This window comes from Scyliorhinus torazame, chromosome 5, assembly GCF_047496885.1.
Source record: "Scyliorhinus torazame isolate Kashiwa2021f chromosome 5, sScyTor2.1, whole genome shotgun sequence".
Lineage (NCBI taxonomy): Eukaryota > Metazoa > Chordata > Chondrichthyes > Carcharhiniformes > Scyliorhinidae > Scyliorhinus > Scyliorhinus torazame.
The window spans coordinates 185,111,661-185,125,119 of NC_092711.1; the positions used below are offsets into that span (position 1 = coordinate 185,111,661).

General features: G+C 45.2%; 1 protein-coding gene across 5 annotated transcripts in view; it reads right to left on the reverse strand.

Annotated features, from left to right (window-relative positions):
- LOC140420795 (uncharacterized) overlaps positions 1-13,459 on the reverse strand; it is a 243,839-nt gene that overhangs the window by 173,808 nt on the left and 56,572 nt on the right. The gene's annotated exons all lie outside the window — the stretch shown is intronic.

Consider the following 13,459-nt stretch of genomic DNA (forward strand, 5'->3'; position numbering starts at 1 on the left):
GTTCTGTCCCAGTTGTAATTGAGCAGACGTGTACAATTAAAGTTCAACTCACTGGAGTCTCAGCAATTGTAATGATCAGGTTTTTCTCCCTCACGAAACATTTAAACTGTTGCTTGAGATGCACTGATTGTGGATCAAATCCTTTAACTTTGAAAGCTGGAATGTAAATCGGGCAGCTGAATAAATCTCCTTGCAGAGCTGAAGTATCGACATGATCGTTCTCTCTGGTGCATTGTGCTGCTGTGTCAGATGGAATGGCTGAGCGAATCTCCTTTTCTGCTAATGAGTATTAATTTCATACTCAGAAATTTTACCCCCGAGTTCCCAGCTGAGACATGGATCTTAAGCCTTCTCTTGATGGGTTCCATATTCACAACACTGCAGATCTTGGGCATGTGAAATCACAATAGAAAATACTGCAAATTCCGTTGATCTTTCATCAGAACTGAACTGTATCAGTGCTTATACCTGAAGTGGTAACTCGGTTCCTCATTCCACAGACATTGGCAGACAAGTATTTGAAGCATTTTCTGTTTCTCACTGGTTGGTCCTGAATTATGCATCTGCTTTCCTGGTGACTGACTAACTTACATTTATTCTCTTCTACTCAAAAGTGGGAATATCTTCTGCTTGTCTATCCTTATCCTTTAGGAGGTGATGGCGTAGTGGCATTGTCACTGAACTAGTAATTCAGAGACCCAGGGTAATGCACTGGGGTCCGGGGGTGGAGAATCCCACACAGCAGATGGTGAAATTCGACTCATTAAAAATCTGGAATAAAATTCTTCTGGCAATTCCTTCAGGCAATGAAATCTGCCGTCCTTACCTGGTTTGGACTACATGTGACACCTTTGTGTGACTCCAGACCCACACAGCGATGCAGTTGACTCTTTAAGTGGCCAAGCAAGTCACTCAGTTCAAGGGCAATTAGGGATGGGTACCAAATGCTGGGCAGGCCAGCGGCGCCTGCTTCCCAAGAACAAAAGGCTGCAATCAGTTCAGCCCTCACTCTCCAGAGACAACACATTCAGTTGGTTTTGAGATATATAACTACTTAGATAATGACAATGTTTCTGCCATGTTTAGATTCAGGGACCTTCTATGTGTGAGTGACTGTGCACCATGCTGCCATACAGAAACTTTGCCGAGCCCAATAGAGCTATCTGGAATTGGAAACTGTGGAGTCATGCACTTTGGGTCTTTGTTTGGAAGAAATAGAATTCAGGTGTTCTCATTAGGAATGGTGGAGATAGAACAATCAACAATACCATCATCAAATGACAATGCATTATGAGAAGATCTTCTACCCATCATGTGGGCAGAATTAGCTGAGCACAGATAAATTAGAGGATCGTGGGGTTCAAGTGGGTGGAGATAAAGGGAGAAGTGAGGCTATGAAAGAATTTGAACACAAGCATCAGAATTTTAAAGTAAAGCCAGTAATTTAACAGAAGACAATGTCGGTCAGAGAGCAGCGAGGTGACTGGGGGAAATGAGACTTGATTTGAGTTAACACACCAAATCTTTGGAATGACCTCACATTTACAGAGGGTAGAATGTATACTTAAATTCCAGAACTGAGATTCTTCTGGACCACCACTACCCTGTTTCCAAACCCAATATTTATTTTATTGCACTCCTGTATCATCTTTTATTACACTTCTTTGTGTGTTTTGATATACTACTGAGTGTAATATGTGTTACGCAAACCTTGGTTGTTGATGAGATCGTCTGAATCTCGATGAAGAAGACTCAAACTCGTCCAGTAGTAACAAAAGGTTTATTGAGTAACTGTAACAATAATTGCGTGAGTTCTTTACTTTAACATTGATATCATAGAATAGAACATGAACATCGAACATGCAGTGCAGAAGGAGGCCATTCGGCCCATTGAGTCTGCACCGACCCACTTAAGCCCTATCCCCGTAACCCAATAACCCCTCCTAACCTTTCTTGGCCACTAAGGGCAATTTATCATGGCCAATCCACCTAACCTGCATGTCTTTGGACTGTGGGAGGAAACCGGAGCACCCGGAGGAAACACATGCAGACACGGGGAGAACGTGCAAACTCCGCACAGACAGTGACCCAGCAGGGAATCGAACCTGGGACCCTGGTGCTGTGAAGCCACAGTGCTAATCACTTGTGCTGCCGTGCAGCCCATGTGATAATAGTGATAAGGTCAACAAGATCTAACTACAGTAACTACACTAACCATCTGAGCTAATCTGATACTCCTGTCCTGGTCACAGTACACCCGAAAGAGAGAGAGAGAGGCACAATGCGGTTGCTTTTATACCCCTGTTGGTTCGGCCCTCTAGTGATCATCTGGTGCTACTGATTACACATTAATCCCTTATGTACATGCACATAGAGATCACTACAATTTTGATCCTTAGGAATGTACAAAATGAACTGCACAAATTAATATTTTTATTTCAAAAATCATATAAGAATCCTCACCTAAACCTTCATGTCATTGAGTCAGGGAAACTTGTAATTTTCACACACTGAGCATGGACCCTGCAGAAGCTCCTGCAACACTTTCAATAATGTACTTGTTAACTCAGTGTTTTTTTAAAAAAGCCAAGAACAAAGAAAAGTACAACACAGGAACATGCCCTTTGGCCATCCACCTTGAACCGATAATGATGCACGAACTAAAAAAAAAAGCTTCTGCCCTTACTCAGTCTGTATCCCTCTATTTCTTTCCTATTCATGTACTCACCCAGATACTTCTTAAATGTTGCTCATGTGCCTACTTCCACCATATCGTATGGTAGAGTGTTCCAGGCACCCACCACCACCTGCATGAAAAATGTACCTCGCACATCTCCCTTAAACTTTCCCCCTCTCACCTTTAACCTGTGCCCCCTTGTAATTGTGGAAAATGCCTCTGACTGTCCACCATGTCTATGCCTCTCATAATTCTTTGACCTCAAACAGGTCTCCCCTCAGCCTCGGTCTTTCCAGTGAAAAGAATCATAGTTTATCCAACATCGCCTCATAGCCAACACCCTCTGAACCAGGCAACATCCTAGCGAGCATTCTTTGCACTCTCTCCAATGCTTCCACGTCATTCTGATAATGTGGTGACCAAAACTGCACGCAAAACTCCAAATGCAGCCTAACCAAGGTTTTATATAGCTGCAACATTATTTCTCAACTCCTGTACTCAATGCCCCAGCTGGTGAAGGCAAGTGTGTCATATGCCTTCTTAATATCATCTTGGCCACCTGTGTCACCACTTTTAGGGGACTGTGAAAAAGAGATTGGAACAATAAATTGAATCGGAAATAAATGTGGGGAATTGATGAAAGAGGAAAGGTAATGAGACGAACTGGGTAGCTCTTTGAAAACAAGCTGGCATAGATATAATGGGGAAAATGGCCTCCTTTTGAGCTCTCTCATTTTGCGGTTCCATTGCTGACCAATTTCTCTACAACATTCCTAAAAATCCAAACCAAATTCGACGTGTGCAAAACATGGTCATGAATTGTAGCATGACAAAACAGTTTGGAATGCTGTGCAGTCCCTTTGGGGTGCTGTCAGCGGAGTTGTTCTGTCGGGTAGTGGTTATCAGGATCTCTTCACACGAGAAAAGTCCCGCTTCGATCCCGGCAAAAGAATTGTCAAATTATTTTAATTTCAGAGTGAGGAACAGTTCAAAAATGTGTGCATTTGTCGCTCAAGGTTAATTGATTTGCTGCATTTTTCTAGCATTTTCAGGAGTTAGTCTGTTAAAATAAAAGGCGAGGTCTGTGATAGAGAGCAAGGCAGATGGATTAACTGACACAAGGAATGATGAACAAGACAACATTGAGCTGGTTATGATGGAGCCCGGGTGGTCTGGTGGTTCAGATATGTTTACCTCCAGGACCCGGGCGCAAAAGCAGGTGACAAACGGTTAACTAAAAATAGCATTTTTCTTAAGTAGAATATTTTCTTAAGTTCAGTTGAGCTGAGGGAACAAATGGTTAAAGTGATCAAAGTCAGCTAATTGAGCAAGTTGCTTTTAGATTCCCTGGTGGTCTAATGGTTAGGATTTGGTGCTTTCACTGCGGCTGGGTGTAATTTCTTCTCACCGCTGTATTAACTGCCACGGTGAAGAGGAATTCCTCATTTAGCGATACCAAATCCTGCAACGTCTGTGGAGTGAGAAACTGATGATCTTTCACCACAGCTGGAAAAGTCAGCGATGTGACAGGTGGAAAACAAGTTCATAGCAATGATCATGTGGCGCTCGAGGGCAAAATGTTCTATTCCTATTTTGTTATGTTCTAATTCAGTGCCGATGTCACTCAGGGCAATAGTTACTGTTGTGTTCCATGACCTTGTCTAGCAATGATTCTACAGAACTGCTGGTGACTTAGCCCGAATGATCATTTATTAATGTAAACGTGGTTAGGTTACAATACGAATCTTATACTAATCAAATTATTACAGGGTTACTTTAGACTTTCCTGGAACTACTCTTATGTGCGACTGTCCTTGTGTATGCTTTACAATCGTCTCCTAGTAGCTGAATGTCACTTGACTGATGTCTTATGCCATGTGCTGATGGGAGGTCACACTGCACATATAATATTATCCATGGGCATATCACCACATCCCCCTTCCTTAGGAGATATTGATGTGTGTGTACAAACATGATTACTATCTTCACTTTGTACATTTGTGATATGCATAAACAATATAAAGAAATGTAACTGGAGTGTCCATGGACATGAGCTGCCTGGTTGGTGTCTGCACCTTTCACACAGTTCTTGTGCCTCCCTCACGGGCTCGCCTATGTGATCACTTGGCATATTGCCAGTCTTTTTGAAGACTGGTTTGCATGTCGGTCTCTTGCTTCGTATACTTTTTACACCGTGCCTTTTGAAGGCATGGATCCGTGATGGCCACACATGCGTCAACAGCTTCTTCTGCTTTTATTGTGTCTTCCCACGATGCTCTTTGCTGCTTCATTGTACGTTTTCTGTCTCTTCTGTCTCTGGCTCGTCTTTCACAACATCAACATGTTCTTTTTTGTTTTTGTCAGTGGGATAAGCTAGCTGTCCCACTCTTCTCCGCTTTTTTGTTTTAACAATTATCTGGCAAATTCTTTTCTTTTTATGTTTTGGTTTGGCAACCCCTGTTTTGGTGCTGGTCTGCACCCTGTGCACAGACTTATGCAGATCCTCAGTTGGGACCTGCGACGCCAGTGTGTCTCCAAGGGATTGTGTAGCCACGCCCAAATCTGCGCCCTCATCTGGAGGTTGCAGAGCTTCACTTCCTGGTACCTGGTGGAAGTTACATCGATAACAACAGGCGCTGTCTGTTATGTTATGCTGTTTGATTAACATAAGTTGCTACTGACCATAGACAACATTGAAAGACACTCCAGTCCTTGAAGTAAGTTGAAAGGATTTATTCAGTAACAACAACTAGATAAATGAGTTCAACACTCTGCTGATCTAACTTGAATAACTCAGTGATAATGACTAACTGTACAACTGGGATCTAGGCCACAGCCTGAAATCTAAGCTATTCTGGTGCTAATCCTACAGTCCCTGCCAGGAGTGAGAGGGAGGGTCTAGTGTGTGTCTGGTTTTATAATGAGTTGTGTAATGCCCTCTCGTGGTTGTGCCACAGCCGGGTGTTCTGATTAACCCCTTAGTTACATGTCAGTCTACAAATCATTACATCTCCCCCTTTTTTTTTAACATTACAGGTGTGGTACTAGGGAAATTGTGTGACAAAGCTAGATATAATGATATGTACAATCTTTATATACAGAGCAAACGGGGAAGAGAAAATATTCACAGGTTCAATCTTTGAGGCTTCTGCCTTGTCCTTGCTGGCCCCCTGAGAGGTGGTGGCGTAGACGTCGGTGGTTGATCATTGTGTGTGTCTCACGACCAGTGGAAACATCGGTCAGGATATTTTGAGGGATTGCCTCAACAAACGGCAGTGAAGGGGCGATGATTAGTGGCGGCCGTATTTTCTGAAGTACCCTTCGATTTCTGCGGGCGATGGTATGATCAGCCGTTTGTATCACGTAGGATCTGGGTGCAGCTTGTCGAATAACAACAGCTGGAGCAGACCAGCCACCATCAGGAATTTTGATTCTGACGGTGTCTGCTGGGGATAGCGTGTCCATATCATAGAATCATCATAAAAATCATAGAATTTACAGTGCAGAAGGAGGCCATTCGGCCCATCGAGTCTGCACCAGCTCTTGGAAAGAGCACCCCACCCAAACCCACAACTCCACGCTATCCCCATTACCCAGTAACCCCACCCAACACTAAGGGCAATTTTGGACACTAAGGACAATTTAGCATGGCCAATCCACCTACCCCACACATCTTTGGACTGTGAGAGGAAACTGGAGCACCCGGAGGAAACCCACGCACACACAGGGAGAACGTGCAGACTCTGCACAGACAGTGACCCAAGCAGGGAATCGAACCTGGGACCCTGGAGCTGTGAAGCAATTGTGCTAACCACAATGCTACCGTGCTGCCCATTGCATCAGTTGCATGTTTGTCAAAGTGATGCTTCTGACCATCACGAAGCCATCGCATCTTGTGTATCTCCGGTAGGAGATGTGGATTCGGCGGTTGTAGGGCCGGAAGCGTTGTTCGCAGGTCCCTGTTCATCAGCAGTTGAGCCAGTGACATGCCAGATGCTAAGGGAGCAGCACGCTACAAGAGTAGTGCTAGATGAATGTCGGATGCAGAATCCAACGCTTTGTTGATGAGCTGTTTGACTTTGTGCACCCCTTTTTCCACATTGCCGTCGGACTGCGGTAGTGCAGACTAGAGGTGACGTGCTTGAAATTGTAGCACTTTGCAAACGCGGTCCATTTTCGTCTGTGAAAGCATGGTCCGTTGTCAGTCATGACCGTGTTTGGGATGCCATGACGAGAAAAGGTCTCTTTGCATGCTTTGATCACAGTATGTAAGGTGAGGTCAGAGAGCTTCAGTACTTCAGGGAAGTTCGAGTAGTAGTCTATGAGTAGTATGTAGTCACGACCATTGGAGTGGACGAGGTCAATGCCTACCTTGGACCACGGAGAGGTTTCCATATTGTGTGGTTGCAGGGTCTCCTTACGCTGCGCTGGTTGGAATTTCTGGCAAGTCTCACAGCTCAAGACCATGTCCGTGATGTCCTGATTGATGCCAGGCCAGTAGATGCCTTGTCGAGCCTTTCGTCTGCATTTTTCTATGCCCAGGTGGCCCTCGTGGATCTGGCGAAGTACCATGGGCCTGAGACACGGCGGGCTCACTATTCGGTCCATTCTCAGCAGTACACCATTGATCATTGTCAGGTCGTCTTTGATGTTGCAGAATTGCGGGCACCCATTGTTTAGGTTGTGAATTACTCGTTGCAGCAAGGGACCTGCGCACGTCTCTCCTCTGATGAGACATATCTTTTTGTCCGTTGCAGGAAGGTTGTCTGCGTACATTTGTACCTGGGCTTCACTTTGACGGATCATCACTAGTGGTTCACTTGGTGAAGTGGCTGAGTGAGACAACGCGTCGGCAATGATGAGATCCCTACCAGGCGTGTATATAAGATTGAAGTCATACCTTCTAAGTTTAAGGAAAATTCTCTGTAGCCGAGGTGTCATGTCATTGAGATTCTTCTGTATGATGTGGACCAGAGGTCTGAGGTCTGTTTCAACGGTGAATGTTGGTAGGCTGTAGATGTAAACATGAAATTTCAAAATGCCTAGGAGAAGGCCGAGACACTCCTTCTCAATATGAGCGTACCGAGTCTCTGTCGGTGTCATTGCACGTTATGCATCTGCTATTGGGACCAATGACGAGGTGTCATCTTTCTGCAGCAACAATGCTCCAATGCCATCCTGACTGGCATCAGTCGAAATCTTGGTTTCACGATCAGGGTCATAGATCGCTAAAACAGGTGCAGTGGTCAGCTTTACCTTCAACTCCAACCACTTGTTCTGATGTTCTGTCTTCCATTCGAAAGGGGTGGACTTCTTAATCAGTTGTCGTAGAGACGTGGTGTGTGTCGCCAAACTTGGGATAAATTTGCCTAAAAAATTCACCACTCCAAGGAAGTGAAGTAACGCTTTCTTGTCCTCGTGGACCTTCATCGCTTCAATGGCCTTTATCTTGTCCGTGTCAGGGCGTACACTGTGTTCCAATATCTGGTCGCCCAGGAATTTGAGCGTGGACATTCCAAAGCTGCATTTGGATCTATTTAACTTGAGGCCATGCTTGTGTATGCGTCTGAATACCCTCTTCAGTCGCGACACATGTTCCTCTGGAGTTGAGGACCAGATGATAACATCACGCACGTAGACACAAACTCCGTCTATCCCTTCCATCATCTGTTCCAGGATGCGGTGGAAGATTTTGGATGCCGAGATGATCCCAAATGGCATTCGACTGTAGCAGAGTCTGCTGAAAGGCATGTTGAAGGTGCAGAGCTTTCTGCTGGTTTCTTCTAGTTGGACTTGCCAGAATCCTTGGGATGCATCTAGCTTGGTAAAGAAACGCTTGTGTGCCATGTCGCTTCTGATCTCTTCTCTTTTTGGGATCAAGTAGTGTTCCCTCCTGATGTTTTTGTTGAGATCCTTGGGATCGATGCAGATTCTTAAGTCCCCCGAGGGCTTTTTGACGCACACCATCGAACTGACCCAGTCAGTTGGTTCAGTGACTTTGGAGATGATGCCTTTCTTCTGAAGACTCGCAAGTTCTGATTTTAACCGTTCCCTCAGGGGAGCAGGCACTCTCCTGGGTGGGTGAACCACTGGTTTCGCACCAGCACGCAGCAGAATCTGATATTGATATGGAAGTGTGCCCATGCCGCTGAAGACATCTGGGTATTGTTCCAGCATTCCGTCAATGCTGGTCTGGAGAGCGTGATGAGAAGACGTCATGGTGTGGACTCTTCGAAAGAGGTTCAGTTGCTTGCACGCTTGCGCACCTAACAGCGATGACTTGTCAGGTTGAACAATCTCAAATCAGGGTCACCTCCCTGTCTTTGTTGGATACAGCTAAATGGCATGACCCCAGTGAGAAGATTGCGTTGCCATTGTAGCTCTGGAGTTGGCAGGCAGCTGGAAGGATGTTGGGAGCGTTCTTGATCTTAGTAAAGTCGAGCTTTGAGATCAGGTTAGCGGAGGCACCTGTGTCCAGTTTGAACTTAATGGGGCCGTTGTTTCCAGTCAACACTGTGTTCCATTCAGCTTCAGCACTCAATGATTTCATTTTCCTGGACCTCGCAATGGATTGACTTCACTTGCAAAGTGTCCTGTGCGGAGGTTTCAAACTTGGTGATGATTCCCACTTGCAATGGTTTATCCAGGTATTCCTCGTCTGGATCCATTGTACTACCTTGATCAAACGCATCCGTTTGAAATTGCACACTTCTGATGCGACTCTGCTTTAAGAGCGGTCTTTAATTTCTGAATTGAGGTGCAGATCTGCACTGGGCAGCATAATGATTAGGTTTCCCGCAGTTGAGACAGTGTTTGCAATGGCAGGGCATTTTTTTCTAAAGTGGGCGGTTCCACAATTTGTGCACGTCATCGCGTCACCAACATGACGTTACATGCGTCTTCGCGCATGCGCAATGCGGTTTTCGGCCGTTTCATACCTTCGCCCGTGGAGCGGTTCGCGGGCATTTCATACTTTCTTTTGTACCGTGCATGTGCAGGGCGCGAATTCGCACGCACAAGATGGCTGCCGTCAGAAACATGGGGGCGCTGCAATCAGGAGATGGCCTGGACACACTCGACAACGAGGGAGGTTTTTTCACCATGTTCGGGGCTCTTATACTGTAGTTTGCGATGTTTTCAGTGTTCATGCACCGTGCACGTTTCTATGGCGATTTCTAAAGTCATGTGTTTAAACTTTAGTAGTTACTCTTTGAGAGGATCTCTGGTCTCTGATCATTGAGTCAGTTAGTGCAACAAAGTTACGAGATTGTTCCTTGCATCCTTTTCTTAAAAATGTAGCGCTCAAAGCTTTCATTTTCCTGGACCTCGCAACGGCTATCAAATTTTTAAAGGACGGTTTCATACTTAATTTTATCCTGCCCATCTATATAGTTAAATGAGTTGTAGATGTTTTCCAAACATCGGTCGCGTTTGTTAAATCAGACTCCTCTACATACAGTTGGAATTTCTGTTTAAACAAGCACCAGTTAACACTAAGGTTAACGTTGGTCCTGAGGTGATGAGGAGCTTGTGGTTTGTCCATCGTGTCTGGATTCAACAGGGTCGTTCCAGATGCATCTGTTATCGATTAGCTGTCTTGATTGTTTCTCGAAACTTACTGAATTTACCAAGGTAGATGCAGCAGCCACTACATACATAGAATTTACAGTGCAGAAGGAGGCCATTCGGCCCATCGAGTCTGCACCGGCTCTTGGAAAGAGCACCCTAACCAAGACCACACCTCCACCCTATCCCCATAACCCAGTAACCCCACCCAACACTGAGGGCAATTTTGGACACTAAGGGCAATTTTGCATGGCCAATCAACCTAAACTGCACATCTTTGGACTGTGGGAGGAAACCAGAGCATCCGGAGGAAACTCACGCACACACGGGGAGAACGTGCAGACTCCGCACAGACAGTGACCCAAGCCAGGAATCGAACCTAGGACCCTGGAGATGTGAAGCAATTGTGCTAATCACTATGCTACCGTGCTGCCCGTACCATGTTATGTTATGCTGATTGATTAACATAAGTTGCTACTGACCACAGATGACGATGAAAGACACTCCAGTCCTTGAAGTAAGTTTTATTCAGTAACAACAACTAGATAAATGAGTTCAACACTCTGCTGATCTAACTCGAGTAACTCAGTGATAATGACTAACTGTACAACTGGGATCTAGGCCACAGCCTGAGATCTAAACTATTCTGGTGCTAAGCCTACAGTCCCTGCCAGGAGTGAGAGGGAGGGTCTAGTGTGTGTCTGGTTTTATAATGAGTTGTGTAATGCCCTCGAGTGGTTGTGCCACAGCCGGGTGTTCTGATTAACCCCTCAGTTATATGTCAATCTACATATCATTACACTGTCCATTCTTGGCTAATGATCAATGGATCCTCATCACTGGAAATGACAATGCAAATATTCTCAGGCCTTGACAATCCCGGCGATGGGTCATAGATACATAGAAGATAGGAGCAGGAGGAGGCCTTTTGGCTCTTTGAGGCTGCTCTGCCATTCATCACGATCATGGCTGATCATCCAACTCAATAGCCTAATCCTGCTTTCTCCCCATTGCCTTTGATTCCATTCTCCCCAAGTGCTATTTCCAGCCGCCTCTTGAATATATTCAAAGTTTTAGCATCAACTACTTCCTGTGGGAATGAATTCCACAGGCACACCGCTCTTTGTGTGAAGAAGTGTCTCCTTATCTCTGTCCGAAATGGTTTACCCTGAATCCTCAGGCTGTGATGCCTGGTTCTGGACACACCCATCCTGCATCCATACTGTCTAGTCCTGTTAGAATTTTATAAGTCTCTATGAGATTCCCCCTCATTCTTCTGAACTCCAGCGAGAACAGTCCCAACCTAGTCAATCTCTCCTCATATGACAGTCCCGCCATCCCTGGAATCAGTCTGGTAAACCTTCGCTGTACTCCCTCGAGAGCAAGAACATCCTTCCTCAGAGAAGGAGACCAAAACTGCACACAATACTCCTAGTGTGGCCTCACCAAGGCACTGTACAATTGCAGCAACACATCCCTGCTTCTGTACTCGAAACCTCTTGCAATGAAGGCCAACATACCATTAGCCTTCTTAACTGCCTGCTGCACCTGCATGCTTACCTTCAGCGAATGGTGCACAAAGACACTCAGGTCCCGCTGCACACTCCCCTCTCCCAATTTACAACCATTCAGGTAGGAATCTGCCTTCCTGTTTTTGCTTCCAAAATGAATAACCTCACACTTATCCAAATTCTACTGCATCTCCCATTGGTTTGCCCACTCGCCCAACCTGTCCAGATCTTGCTGTAGGATCCCTGCATCCTCGTCACAATTCACCCTCCCACCTAATTTGGTAACATCTGCAAATTTTGAGATGTTACATTTTGTTCCCTCATCCAAATCATTAACATATATTGTGAGTAGCTGGGGTCCCAGCACCGACCCCTGTGGTACCCCACTGATTACTGCCTGCCAATTTGAAAAGGACCCATTAATCCCTACTCTTTGTTTCCTCTCTGCCAACCAGTTTTCTATTCACCTCAATACATTTCCCCCAATCCCATGTGCTTTAATTTTGCACAATAATGTCTTCTGTGGGACTTTGTCAAATGCCTTCTGAAAGTCAAAATATACCACATCGACTGGCTCCCCCTTGTCGACTGTACTGGTTACCTCTTCAAACAATTCCAACAGATTTGTCAAGCATGATTTCCATTCATAAATCCGTGCTGACTCTGACTGATCCTGCCACTGCTTTCTAAATGTTCCACTATAAACTCCTTGATAATGGATTCAAGCATTTTCCCCACTACCGATGTTAGGCTTACTGGTCTATAATTCCCTGCTTTTTCTCTACCTCCCTTTTTGAATATCGGAGTGACGTGAGCTACCCTCCAATCTGCAGGGACAGTTCCAGAGTCTATAGAATCCCAGAAGCTGACCACCAATGCATCCACTATTTACAGAGCCACCTCCTTAAGCACTATGCAGATTCCCAGGCCCTGGCGATTTATCTGCCTTCAATACCATCAGTTTTCCCAGCACCATTTCTCTACTGATGTCGATCTCCCGCAGTTCTTCTCTCTCACTAAACCTTTCATTCTCCAACATTACTGGGATCTGATTTGTGTCCTCATTTGTGAAGAGAGAACCAAAGTATGTATTCAATTGCTCAGCCATTTCTTTGTCCCTTATTATGCATTCCCCTGTTTCTGTCTGTAGTGGGCCTACATTTCTCGTTACCAATCTCGTTTTTTTCACATATCTGTAGAAACTCTTCGTGTCAGTCTTTATGTTCTCTGTAATCTTCCTTTCGTACTGTACTTTCCCCTTTTTAATCAATCCCTTTGTCCTTCTTTGCTGAATTCTAAATTGCTCCCAATCCTCAGACCTATTATTTTTCTTGGCCAAACTGTATGCTTAATGTGGGAGCGTGGCCGAGGGGTCTGAGGCGCTGGATTTAGGTTCCAGTCTCTGCGGGGGCGTGGGTTCGAATCTCTCCACTGCCAGGGATGTTTTACTGGTCTGATTAGTAAGTTTGCAGATGACACAAAGGTTGGTGGAATTGCGGATAGCGATGAGGACTGTCAGAGGATACAGCAGGATTCAGATTGTTTGGAGACTTGGGTGGAGAGATGGCAGATGGAGTTTAATCCGGACAAATGTGAGGCAATGCATTTTGGAAGGTCGAATGCAGGTAGGGAATATACAGTGAATGGTACAACCCTCAAGAGTATTGAAAGTCAGAGGTGTACAGGTCCACAGGTCACTGAAAGG